Genomic DNA, 14,405 nt, shown 5'->3' on the forward strand with positions numbered 1-14,405 from the left:
ATAGAAATCAGTAGTCTATTTTAAAGGGGAATGGAAGTGGGGAACAATAACTTGCTGTCCTACTAATCTAGTTAGTGTTTATATAGGCACTACATATAGGCAAATGCATAACTAAATATTGTGTAAACTATTTTTGTATTTCTAGAAATACTTCTCTCATTTATCAAACAAAACTTGTCAGCTGTTAACTGAATATTAATTAATCTAAAATTTTAAACAATCAGCCTAACATGTTTCTCCATTACTTGTTAAGAGAAAAGGCTGATTGAACATTTTTCACAATTCCCTTTAAGAGTAAAACTGTTTTAAGGATCTTTTTAAGGAATCCGTTCTTTACCAGCCACATAGCTAGGTATTGTCTTTTTCATGTTAAGGAAGCATCACAAGATGTCTTTACATTAGATTTGTCCCTCGGCCACCAGCTAAATTAATCTGATGGACACTTAACTATTGCATCAGTGTTGCTCCCCAGATTTCTGCCTTCACCTGGAAAAAGCAGAGCTTGCTCCAGAGCTATCCCTGAGGACTTGGCTTGCAAGAGTATCTTTTGCCAGCAGTTCAGTTACAGTATGGTAGGGAGATGAAATGTTAAGAGGCCTTGAGGAAAAAGTGTTGAATCTCATTGCCTAGTGAGTTCTTCCCAATGGCTTTTTTTAAGAATCAGCAGCAGGCCCAGAGGTAACACCAGAGGGCTTTCACAGTCGGCATCTTGCCCCACAGATCATTTCCAGCTTTGAAGATATAAAGCGTTGTATGAAGGCTACATGTGATCTGTAATGAGTAGCAAAAGTGAATGCAGGGAGCTTTTGATTTAAATAACTTGGAATATAGGGAAAATACAGAATCAGTCTTTCAGATCTGCTCTGGTAGGATCTGTACATCTGTGCAACACTTAAGTTTCTTGGGGCCAGGGTTTGCTTTAATAATTCACAACTTGTGTTTGGCAACCTGATTTTCCAAGATAAATGTGAATATGTAATATTTAGAGAGACTGGATACCCAGTCAAATTTAGTGGGAGAAAATGATGAAGCAGAATCAGTCTGGCTTGAAGTTGTCCCAGAATTTGGTCAGCTGTTTGTATACAAGCTCCTTAGAAAAGGATTGTATTTAAAAAATGCCATTTCAAGGAGTAAAGATTAAGGTTTTCCCCTACATTTTAATGAAATCTCCTGGTTTTAGTTCATAATCCTATAAAACAGAAGTGTTCTAGCTGATGGTGCTAGCTACTTAGGATATTAATATGTGTCCAGCTCTGTAAAATATGCATTTATCAAGGGTGCATCTTTCAGTTAAAACCTATCAGCTGAAGAAAGGGGGGGAGAACATGCTGAAGCTATTGACTGGTGGTTGATAAGGGCACAAGTTGAATACCTTTTTTTCCTCAAACCACTGCTTTTCCTGGGATCAATAGATTTAGGCAGGCTAGTGGTGAAAGTCCCATTGAGATATTGTGAGCTGGGTAAAATTCAATTCTGCACTTTTCCCCTCCACATCACCCTTTTGTAAGTCTCCCACAGATGGCCTGCTCTTCTAGTGACTGAATTCAGCACAGGGAGAGGAGCCAGAAGGAAATTAGCCCTTCCTGCCTGTCACTACATAGAAGGCACTGTTTGCAGAAATCACTGGTTCAGCAAAATAAACAACAGGATAAACCAGCACAAGCAGAACAGGAGGACTTTCCAAAATGTTTGTGAATAGGAGGAGGCTGCAGGTGATGAAATATTGCATGAGTTTACTCTGTCAAGTTGTCTTACTCATTAGGAAGGCTGGCCTGACATGAAGGGCAAACCAGAAGTGTTGATGGCTTTTTAACAGCTAGCTGCAAAGATCTGAGTACCTGGAAGTGATCTCCCTGCTTCTTGCACTGTGCCCTATCCATTCAGTCTGTTGCCATCATAGACAGTATACCAGTTAGGTTTTTGTAGCTGACAGAGAGATGTTTTTTTCCCTCCTGCTTGTAGCCATTCTGGTGTTAATAGATCAGCTTCCCAAATCAAATAATGCGTGAAAGGGGGTACTACCTCTGTCATCTTTCTGCCTGTTGTATTCAACATGTTTGTATCAAAATCTTGGGGTTTCCCATATCATCTTTCATTTTGGTTATTATGGGGAAGAATTACTAGACAAGATTCTTTTCCTGGCTGGTGAGCAGAGCTGACTGCCAGAAAGAAGAAAAATAGATTTGTGCTGTGGCCCTTTTAAAAAATGTAAATGACAGCCTGCAGTGGCTGAGAAGGGCAGGTATGTCTTTCAAAAATAATACCACATCTTACAAATAGCTTCCATAACTGTGAATCTTTCACAAGCAGAGTAAAGCAGGCCCCTTTTGACTGAATTGGAGGTCTTGCAATATAAAGGCTTCATAGCTTTGCATTCTTCCTTTCATATTTACTTTCTATTTGTGCTTTGTAGATGATGATACTTCTCAATTTGCAAAACCAAGATTTATTTTTTTTACATGAAAAGTGAAATATAGTGCACATATTTTTCAGCAAACTCCTCTCCCTTTCTCCCTCCCTCCCTCCATATGTATTAGGGAAGAGAAGGGTTTGTTGAAAAATAACTGAACTGTATTTCATTTTTCATGTAAAAAAAACAACAAAACAAACCTTGGTTTTACAAATTGAGAACGAATACTGACATTGTAGCACATAAACATATATACATTAAAGAAAGAAACAAATCCGAGAAGTTTTGTGCTGCAGATTTCGGGCAGTTCTATACAAATATTTTCTAGCATTTTAGGATTATGTTGCCATCAGGTTAATTGAATATGGCCTGAACACAGAACTGTATCCCTTCGTATCTTCTCCTTTTTTATAATCATTGGTAGTCTGGGATAGGCTGTTTGCATTTTTGAGCCCATTTTCCTCCATACAATTTTGTCAGATTTCTTTTCTTTCGTAGGTAAATTTTATATGCTATGGCAAGTAAGAGCCATCAGCTTTTTCTTCAGCTATTGTCTTTAGATATTAATCTTCTATGTAGTGGTGGCTTTTTTATTTTTCTGTGAGCTTATTTTTCAATCAATAGTGATTTTCCATTCTGTTTTGGGTTTTGCAAATTTCCTGTTTCACATTGTAATATTTAACTCCATCTATGCCTAGTTTTTTATAGCACATAATAATAGATGATGATAACAGTGGCAATTACAGCTAATGGTCTGCTTCTCAGCCTTGCTGAGCATTCATTGCTCCTATTGAAGTGAGTCAGAAATGCTTACTTGCACACCTCTTAAAAAAACAGCTTATACTTTTTTAACATCAAATTTTACATTTATCATATTCACTGCACCTTTCCTGTGTCACAGAAAACACTTTCATATGTTCCTCCACACAATCACCACTGAGATGTTTTGTTTTTTTTGGTGTTTTTTAACTAGAGATACCTGCTAATTGGCCGCATGTCATTTTTACATTTTTCTAACTTACATTAAAAATGATAAAAACAAATGTATTTCCAATTCTTCTGACTTAACTAGGTGGCTGAAGCTGATTTATACCAAATTAAAATATTCGGGATGATACTGATTTGTTTTAACCAAATTAAAAAGAAAAAAAAAAAAGGCTTTTGTGCTTCTTGTGATGTGTGGTTTCTTTGTTTTCTTAAACAAACATTCCCAACTTTAGAACTGAAAGCTATTTCACTGGAAAAACCCAGACGGAACGGACTCTGACTGTCTTGTCTTCTCTGATAAGATCAATAAGAACATTTTATCATGGTGTAATAGCTTTTGTGCTGTAGGCATCTCATCACTAGCAACTGGGCTGAAACTGTTACTTAATCTTCATAGGATACTGAACACCAGTCAGAAAACTTTCAGTCTGCTTCAGCCTGGATCACATTCAAAACAGTGCTCTAGCAGTTATCCCAGATGTGCTGCTTGATATGGCATTGCAGTGACCTCCCACAGGACTGTTCCACTCCTTTCTTGTGTCAAGGCTAATTTTTCAACAGCATCTTTTAGCTGAAAGCAGTGATGGATACAGGCAAGCAGAGGCCATGTCTGTATTAGAAAGGGTCATCAATAAGGCTAAATTGGCAAATGCTCCTAATGTAAATACATGTGTTTTTAAGAATGCCTTATCATGCATGAAGCAAGGATTTTTGTGGGATGATATCTTTTATTTTACCAACTGTACAGCTGGGAGAGAGGTAGATGGGCTTTTGGGGTATGAAATAACCTTTCTCAGTCTTTCATGACTTTTTGTACCTATATGTTGTACAGGAGGACACCTGACACTGAGAGGGAAAAAAAAATTGCACACCAAAATGACATTACTGAAACACTGAGTGTTTCACCTGTGGAGGAGACAGAAGTTCATCAGAACATCACAACATGGCTCCCCTATGGTCCTACCTCCCAGTTGGTATGCAGGTGGCTGCCTGTACCCTTTTTCTTCTCGGCGATAGCAGTGGGAACTTGGTACCTCTAGGAGTAGTATTGTTTCCTCTCTCCTTTACAGACAGTTTCCACAATACTTACTGCAGGAGTTGGGATTTATCTGCAACAATGGGTAGACAGGGGCTGTTGCACTCTGGCCTTTCTGCTCGAATCTACTAGTGATCTGATGCTGGCTGCCAGAGTAGCTGATCATGAATTTACCCCTTAGTGAAATACATGGGATACTTCTCCCCTCTTAGAGCTATTGTGTCAGGTGGTTGCAGACTCAGGCTGTATCGTTTATCGTTGTCTCATGTTTTCAAGGTTTTCTTCATAACCTTGAGGATTCATTTATTTCAGTAAAAGCTGGAATTCTGATATCATATCACACTTCCTGCAGAGCATTTAAGGAAGGGTGGCCTGCTGCCCTGAGAACAGGTTTCAATCATTGATCCCCTTGTGTCACTGCTCAGTCACTAGCTTGGCTATCAAGTTGTTTAATGATCTGTAATAATACTGCATCTGGGCTAGCTGTTTTATATAATTCGCAAGTGGGCATGCTGTCCCTCTGGATTTATCTGACACATGGTTTTCAGTTTTCCTAATGACTTTTTCATAGGTTGTCAATTAGTTATATAGTTTAAGTGAAACATGCAGAGAGGGATTGCTAAACTCCAGTTATTCACCTTCAGAACGTGAAATGAATCATTCTGGTTCTTTGTCTCATAGCTGTATTTTCTACTTGGTATCTCTGCCTATTTTAAAAATGCTGTATATGACACTGAAGGAGGATTTAGAAGTGGAAGAAGAATTAATCCTACAACACTCTTTAAAGACCTTTGCAAACTGAGCATAAGAATCAATGAGCATCAGTTTTTCACAGAAACTGAAGTGTAGAAGACATTGGAGGGTGGAAGTAGGTTACGGAAATATTTCAGCTGTATTTTGATGTATAGCTTTGAGTGAACTCTTTCCTACTGTAGCTTGCAGGCTTTTAGTTTGCTTAGCTATTGTATATAGTAGGGAGCTTCCTGCAGGACATGCATGGATTTGAACGCAGGCAGCATCGTACAAACACTTGACCAAAGCCAGAAACAAAAATAACCGTTGCTTTTACAAGATCAGCTTTAAGGACACCTAAGATTTGCTTTTTGTATTGTTTTTAACCACAGAAACTCCTTTCTCCTCTTGTTTTGGTTTAGGCAGGCTAGTGCTGGAAGTTCCACTAAGATGTTGTGACCTGGGTCAAGTTCAATTCTTTACTCTTGTACAAGAGTTCAGTTCTGTACTAACTCTCCATTTACTCCTTAGCTAAGTTCCCAGCATGAGATGGATTATTTGGTTTCATGACTTTTTCTAATGGCAACTTACAAAACCATGGTATTGGGGTTTTATCCATTCAAGTTAATGTGTTGATTCTCTGTTACTCTTGCCATGTACGATAATTTACACCAGCATAAAGTGAGTGTAAATTATAAACAAGATAATGGTAGTATTTTATATTCTTCTTGCATTCAGTTTGCACTGATGCAGAGCACTATACAAGGCACAGGGCAACAGAGGATCAGTCTGTTTCATATGGGACAGTGGCTCTCAACTTTTTAGATTTGAGGCACCTCTCGAAAAATGCCAGCTCTTAATTTTCACTTCAGAAAAATAATAGATCAATTCTGGTACTGCAAAGAACTCAGAAAGACCACAGCAGGTCAGAAATGTTTTTGACAGTATGGATTCCTTTTTGAAATCTGTGACTTTTATCTTCTGAATTGCATTTGCCCTCTTAACAGTGCTAACATTGCACAGCATTGCATAACCTGCATGAAAGGTTCTCAAGGCACCTCAGAGTGCCCAAACACCCTTGTTGAGCATCACTGATATAGGGATTGTTTTGTGTGAGTGAGTCAAGGACTGAATGCACAGATTTCATTTGAAAGGGAAGTTAATAATGCTACCAGTCTTCATGTTGACTGTGCATTTAAGTATTTGAGCCTGCCTCTGATCTTTGTGCAAGAGAAAAGAATGTATTGGGAAATCAGATCAATAAGACTATTCATACAAAGCTCATAATGCTAACACTTTGGATGCCATTAAGCTGCTGTTTCCATGTCCTTGTCATTTGAAACTACTGAATGCACTTTTCAAAACTTAAATTACACAAGCCAATTGAAAAAAAGGATTTCAGTCATTACAAGGAAGAATTGCTGATGTTAGTTGATTTTTAGAGCTCTTTTTCTTGAGCTAGGGACATACGTTTGGGGAGGTTAGGGGGAAGATAGATCGCATTAAAAATGGCCACCTGATCCAACTTCAGTTCACCCAGGTGCTTACCTTGCACTTGGATCCCTAGTTAGGTCAACTTCATGTACAGAAGTTTAGGAAAGTGAGATTGGTCTACAAATGGCCAACCCCATCTAATTTATCTCTACCTTAGAGGTAGTCTCACTTAGATCCAGTCCAGCAAAACTGATCTACCTGAACTTCTGTACAGTTTTCACTGCAGCCACAGGGCTGGGAAAGCCCAGCCACTGGCCCCAGCTCCAGTCCCAGGGCTGCGCTTTTCCTAGTCCCCAGCACCATGCTATTTTTAGCCTTCCTGCCTCTTACCCCACCTTTTGTGGCCAGGTGGATGTTCAGGTAATCTGCTTTTCAGGTGCAAACAGGTGTGCAGACTAATTAGTTCATAGCAGTTTCAGTCACCTAAAGTCAGAGGGTAAGGCTGATATTAAATGCATTAATTATCATCATATAATGCATAAACAGTATGATGATTTGTATTCTCTCTTCTTTTTCAGATTTCTCAGGGGACACCATTTCACTTATTCTCACCTCCTACTGTGGCAAAAATGGACTATTTTCCTCACCGAAAACCAGCAGCATAATGCCCATCTGATACATGCCTCAAAGAAATCTTATTTAAAGTCTGTTGAAAGTAAGTCAGATGAACAACTTGCTTAACGACCGTTTTAATCACTGTATAGCTATTTATGGCTGAAGAGTAAGCAGCCTTAACAAGAGAACTAATTTTAGCTGTCTGGCTTTAGCAGCTGCTGTTTGTTCTTAAAAGTATTGGAAGAAATAACTAGCTGTAAAGGAATGATTGAAGCTAAGTTGCTCACTGGCTAACTGGTGCCAATGCATGTCACACATTGGTTTTTTTTGTGCCTTATTTATCTCATTAGAAGTTCACTGCAATAGACTGTAAATCAGCAAATCAGTTGTTGTGAGTGAGCAACATGAACTAAAAGATTATCTGCATTGTAAATGAAGCTTTAAATTTCGGTTGCTATGACAATTAATGTTAGAATTGACAATGTAGAAGCAGGGATCACAATACCATTTGTTGTTTCCAGTATTGTGGGTTCAATGACTTTATCTCTGCTTTTGTTGTTTTGATAGCTGAAACAGCCTGCAGTTTCTTGTGACGTACGGCTAAATCTAAGTATTCATCTCTTCAAGTTACATTTTTAAAAATGCAGTAGCACTTTAACAATTCAATGATGATACATACATATCTAGAAGCTTCTTCCTACCAAGTTCAGAACTGAAATGCATGTGTGTTTTGAGAATCCTGTAACATGCACATGAAAGAAAGAAAGAAAGAAAGCATTAGGGATCGCTAAGGTCATTGGTGTGGTCAGAATCATGTCCTCATCTGAACAGGAGAGGATAATGGTGGGAATAATACATTTTAATATTCGGAAGTAATTTGCTTCCTGCAATACCCAGGAAAGTTTCTAAATAACATGGGTGTGGAAAAATGAAGGGAAAAGGTATGTTATGATCATTGTGCTTATAATTTGTTCTGCCAAAAATCCCTTCTAGCATGAGTCACAACTTCCGATTTTTTTAACATGTTACTTGAACAGTTCAATAGCAAGGACAGATGTGTTGCCTTGAGTTAAAATTTGGAATTCAAAGTACTCTACTTGCAGCACAATGCAGTGCTGTGCACTATGAAGTCACAATATTGGAATGAAGCCTGAGGGTGCACAAGAGCTATCCCAAACACATGCCCATCTGGCCTCTTTTGAAAACCTCCAGTAAGATTCCACAATTTCCCTAGTCAATTGATTGCACTGTCCTACTGTTCCTACACCTCCAGAAACTAATGCCCCCCCTCCCCCTCTACCTTTCTAACTTTTAACATACAGACTTTGAGCTGCTGCCAAACTTTAGTTTCATGTATGTACTCTGTTTCGGGGGTTCTCTATGCAGTTTCTTACAGTAAATTGGTATGATCTCTTCTGCTTCTCCTGTCTACCAGGTTTGACTGCAGGTTCTTTAATGACATTCACCTCCAGTAAAGTCTAATAAAATCCTTTGGAAAATTCCAATTGGTTTTCATTTAACTTTGGATAAGGCTTGTACCTGTTGCTTTCGCACCGAGCAGGGTATTCCAGGTCGGATCTAAAAATGCTGGCAGAAAATCATCTAAAAGCTCAGCTTGCAAAGCCTCTTCCTTCTCTCTATTAATCTTTTTGACCCTCTTTTTCTCTACTTATTTCCATTTGTCTGCTATCTTCATTTTTTTTCTTGAGTAGATCCTATTCATATGAAAATTGCAGAGTTTCATGCAAAGGTTTGATTATGTATAACTGTAGTATGAATAATATCCTATCTGGTAGCTTGGTGGTTGATTTGGTGCTTGCAAGTATTTTAGCAACACCTTGAGAGAATTCAGGTGTTGCCTGTTTGTCAGGGTATTCAGCTCCTCAAAAGATTTCTGAAAATATTTTTTCAGCAGCAAGTGAAAAGTTTAGGTGAGTTTGTCTTTCATTCACTAGCTCCTTAATACCACTTTATCTCTTAAATCCCCCTACTACTCCACAGTTGTGTACCTTAGTCATTAACCTCTAATGTGCCTTTTTTCTGACAAGTTTCCTGCCCAAAGAAAATTCAGCAGTCTTTTTATCTCTCTTACTAGTTTTATCAAAGAGCTCAAGCAGGTTAGAAAATAATAGGTGATTAAGAACCAACAGTGGTTCAAAAAGCCAAAGAGCAGTTTTATTTTAATAAATGCTCCCAAATTGATCTTTTAAAATAGATGATAACTCTTTCTTAGATAAAAATAATTGGGCTGAATTTTTGTGCTCGACTTTTCTCTTTCCCTAGGTAATGATGTTATTTTGGACAGTTTACAGTTCTCAGATGCCTTGTATGTTGGCTGAGGTTTCTTCAACCTGCCTCTCCTTCCCTTTGGTTCAGGATATCACATCCTGTTCTAATTGAAAGGGTTTCTAACCATTTAGGGCTTCTTATCATGCTTAGAAACACTAATCCAGATCAAGTCAAGGTGTGAGGCTCCCCCTTATTAAATCCCATTCTTATTCAGAACTGAAGTGAAACTGAGTTTAGTTTAGATCACTTTAGAATTTTAATTCACTTATAAGTTAAGTTTGTTTGTCTAGAGCAAAATAGACTGCATATAAGAGTAAAACTTTAGTAGCTATACTGAGGGCACAGAATACGTTAATACTCATCTCTATATGAACCAACATTGACATGCAAACAAATAAGATTTTGTATATGTCCATGTGAAATATTATTTGCTTGTGCAATTTTTAGATGGCCTACTGAAAAACCTAGCCACAAAATTTGGGGTAATTTGTTTTTACAGTTGTTCAGAAATAATGACAGCAATACGAATTTACAGAAATACCATGATTCACAAATACCAACATCATTGTTCCATTTTGGTTTTCTTAGTTTTTGGTTATAGGTTAGGGACAGAAATTACACACAAACCAGTGTAAGTGATTGGAAACCAGTTCAAATATGTAACAACAGAAGTTCAGTTCACATAAACTGCTTTCAAAATGGCCAGAACTGATTTAAGATAAACCTGGATGGATGCAGTTTCAGACTTCACTGATTTAGGTTAAATCAGTTTATTGAACTTCTGTTCCAGATACAAGTTAACTTAGTCCCCCAGCATCCCAGGATGATTTGCACCTCCCTTGCAAACTCTCCCTCACAAGGCTGCCTTGGCCCAACTTGTCTGTTCCAGCTGAGCAGGGAGGGCTGCTCTAGTGCTCCCATTCCCCCCCCCCCCCCCAACTTCTTGCCTGGGCCACTGCAGGCATGTGACTTCATTTCTGGAATCAAAAGTGAATGTCTGTTCACTTGCTTACCTGTTCAGTCTACGCAGCTTAGACTAACCTGCAAAGATCGAATTGATTCAGCCTCAGGCTTTTTGACTATCTGTATTTATTCATAATGTTCAACCCCCTCCATTCTATACTTCTCTGCATGTTCCTATGTGTATGTAGAGATTTTAGACCAAAGATACTTGTAGAATATTCTTTCCATTACTTTTGCTGCATTTTTACATTGGAAAGTTGAACTGCATCTTCTGCAGGTGGCTTCAGTCATGCTAGAAACTGAGAAGGCTTCAAATCATGCACTTCCTGCAGTGTCATAATTGGGTGGGTGGGAGAGTGGGGAACATGGGGCGGGGGGGGCAGTGGGTGTGATAGGGGCAAGTGTTCCTACTTGGAGGCAGGGGAGATGGGGGTGGGGGCACTAAAGCAGCTGCTGTTGGGAGCTACACATTCACATTCATAGATTGTAAGGCCAGAAGGGACCTTGGAAGATCATTGGGTCCAGTCCTTGCACCAAGCAAGAAAGATAACTGGGGGTCAGGTGACACCAGCAAGGTGCCTGTCTAATCTCCTCTTGAAGATTTTCCAGGGTAGGTGATTGCACCACCTCTGGAGGGAGCTTATTCCAGAGTCTGGACACCCTGACTGTGAAGAGGTTTTTCCTAATGTTGAGCCTGAACTGGTCTTCCAGGAGTTTGTGGCCATTGCTCCTAGTTTTCCCCTTGAGTGCCCTGGTGAACATCCTCAGCAAGTCCTTGATGTACTCCCCTAGTGTAGTGGTAAACCTCTACCAGGTCCCCTCTCAGCCTTCTTTTCTTCAGGCTGAAGAGTCCCAGATCCCTTAGCCTGTTCTCGTATGGCTTGCTGTGTAAGACTCTGATCATACGGGTGGCTCTTCTTTGGACTCTCTCAAGCTTGTCCACATCCTTGTTAAAGTGTGGTGCCCAGAACTGGAAGCAGTACGTCAGCTTCAGTATTTTGCTACTTCTGCTTGGCTCCAGGCCTCTGGCCATGTCCCTAAACTGCTGGCTTCCTGATTTTGGCTTTTTTTTTAATTTAGATTCCTTTCATTGCTGCTTTTTTATTCATAAAAAATCACATTTATGAGAGAGAGATCACGCCTCCTAGGCTTTCACAGGAGGACTGGTTAAAAACTTTTTGAGCAAAACATTTCCTCATAAGTAAGCTAAAGAAATACGATGTAGATGAAAGCTATTGTAAGGTGGAAGCTCATAGTGTTTAGATAATTTTGCTCAGAAGGTAGTCATCACCAGTGTGTTGACACTTAAGTGGAAGGAGGTATCAAGTGAGGTTCCCAGGTGGTCTGTCCTGTGTCTAGTGTTGCCCAATATCTTTATTAATGACTTGAAGAATGGAATTGAGTGCAAGTGTCATCAAGATGGTGGAGTATCAGATAGCTTGGAGGGTAGAGTTAAGATTCAAAATGACTTTGATAAATTGGAGAAACGGTGTACAATTAAATCAGATGAAATTCTGCAAAGGTAAGTGCAAAGTACAGTGCTTGGGATGAAATAGTCAAATACAGAAATGCAAACTGGCTAGGCAGGGTTATAGGGGCTCACAAACTGAATACGAGTCAATAGTGTAATATTGTTTCACAAAAAGCACACTGGGATGTATTTAACAGGAGGATCACATGCAAGTCACTGGAAGTGTTTATAGCACTCTGTAGCACTAGTGAAGCCTAGCTTGGAGCTCTGTGTCCAGTTTTAGATGCGGCACACTTAAGAAAGATGTGGACAAATTGGAAAGAGTTCAGAGGAGAGCACCAACAATTATTAGGATTTGAGTAGAACTGGGATTATTTAGTTTGAAGAAGAAAAGATTGGGGAGGGAGAGCGATTAGCCTTTAAATAAAATAGGGTTGATTTAAAGAGGACAGTGATCAATTTTATCCACAGGGGACAGATAAGAAGTAAAGACCTTACCTGGCAACAAGAGAGATTTAGGTTAGATATAAGAAAGAGGTTTCAAACTTAAGTACTAGAACAGTGTGTTGAGGGAGGAGGTTAGGATTCCAGTTCAATGTTTTTATGGTACCATTTTTCTGTCAAACTGGTATTTTGTCAAAATCTAAACTTTCTGTAGAACTTTTTCTTTTGGAAAAATCATAATGCAGATGTAGATTTTGAGTTGACATTAATCTCTCTCTGAGACATGAGGGAGCAGTCATGGAACTTGTTATCCCAGGCTCGGTATGCTCTATTTGTCCCCTCATGAGCCCTATTTACCAACTGGACTAAATCTCCCTTAACACATGGAGTTTCTCTATGACTCAGCTGATGCATCCAGGTAATTCCCCAAATGATTGACAAAGTGAAGTTAAATATTTGGGTATTTTTAATCAAACTTTTTAAAACTGTTTGCAGAATGAAGAGTTCAACTATATTGATTTATTTTTCCTTCTGAAATCACAAAAAAATGTCAAAATATCAGGATTTTTTGTGGGATGAAACTTCTGTTTTCCCATTAACTCTGTTCATACCTAGAGCCCAGGAGGACTGTAGTTCAACCTCCTATTGTGGAAATTTCTCCGAGGAAACTCAAACCCAAAACTACCCAAAATTTTAGGCCAAGGTTCCACAGCTCTGGATGCCTTGCCTCCAAGTTGGGTAAACCAGCTTTCACTGTCAGCTCTGATGTCTAAGTTTGAAAAGGCACTATAGAAAATTGCAGGATTTTAGTCTTCTACAGGTCCTCCCCTAGATTTCCATCCTTAGACTTTAAATGCTATTGCCACAGCCCATGAGGCATATATGGTCTCAAATGCATGCCAGCTGATACCAAAATATTTTCACTTCTCAAGTCAATTATAGCTTTAGGCATCAGTGCTGATTCCTCACTTACAAGGGGAAAAGAGTGTTGCTCTTTTTTCAAAATCTGCAAGATTTCCTTTACCATGGTAGGTGCCACTGATCTTGTCTTCTGCTGCGAAGCACCAAGAAAAATGGAAATATGGGATCATATGAAAATAGGGCTGGAAGGGACCTCAGGAAGTCATCTAGTTTGGTCCCCTGCTCAAGGCAGGAACAGCCCTAACTAAATCATCCCAGTCAACTTTCTGTCTAACCTTTGCATGAAAATTTCCAGAAATGGAGATACTACAATTTCTCCAAGTAGTCTGTTCCAATATTTGACCACCCTCATAGTCAGAAAATTCTAATTGCCACCCTAAAATTCTTCTGCTGCAGTTTAAGGCCATTGCTCCTAGTCCTTTCCCCTACAGCCACAGAGAAAAGGCTATCTCTATCCTCTTTATAATCTCTCTTCTTGTATTTGAAGACTGTAATAAAATCACCCCTCAGTCTTCCCAGTCCTCTAATAATTTCATCACTCTCAGCTGGACTCTTTCTAGTCTGGCCATATTGTTCTTGAAATATGGAGCCCCAAACCAGACAGTAATCCAAGTGAGGCCTCATCAGTTCTGAACAGTGGCAGAATTTACTTCCCTTGATTTGCAAGAGAGACCCTTAGTAATATGACCCAGAACATTGTTGGCTTTTCGTTTGCAGCAAGGACATGTCATAAATGATTTCTCTTCAGCTTTGACACTTTAGAAACCATCCTAAAGATAAAAAGCATCAGTCTTAGAAAGCTGATCCAAGGAAAACAACTACTTTGGCACTGAAGGACTTGATTCCAATCTGACCCCTAAATTCCTTTTGCTGGTGCTGAAATGGCCTCTGGTATATCATGTCAGAGTGGTCCTTATTCTCTATTTTTCCAACATACTAGCCCTGGCGCCTATTCCACTTGTAGGCTACAGTCAAAAAGCCCAAGGCTGTATCGAACTGATAAGCAAGTGAACAGACATTCAGTTTTGATTCCAGAAATGAAGCCACATGCTTGCAGTGGTCCAGGCCAGCAGCCGGGGGGCACTAGAGCATGCCTCCTTGGT

At 39.3% G+C, this 14,405-nt stretch overlaps 1 protein-coding gene across 10 annotated transcripts in view; it reads left to right on the plus strand.

Annotated features, from left to right (window-relative positions):
• OTUD7A (OTU deubiquitinase 7A) overlaps positions 1-14,405 on the plus strand; it is a 306,759-nt gene that overhangs the window by 109,783 nt on the left and 182,571 nt on the right. For all 10 annotated transcript variants that reach the window (XM_059714799.1, XM_059714800.1, XM_059714795.1 and 7 more), the window contains one exon: positions 7,178-7,314. The gene's annotated coding sequence lies outside the window, so the exon portion shown is untranslated. The remainder of the gene's footprint in view (positions 1-7,177; positions 7,315-14,405) is intronic.

Source organism: Alligator mississippiensis, chromosome 11, assembly GCF_030867095.1.
Source record: "Alligator mississippiensis isolate rAllMis1 chromosome 11, rAllMis1, whole genome shotgun sequence".
Classification (NCBI taxonomy): Eukaryota; Metazoa; Chordata; order Crocodylia; family Alligatoridae; genus Alligator; species Alligator mississippiensis.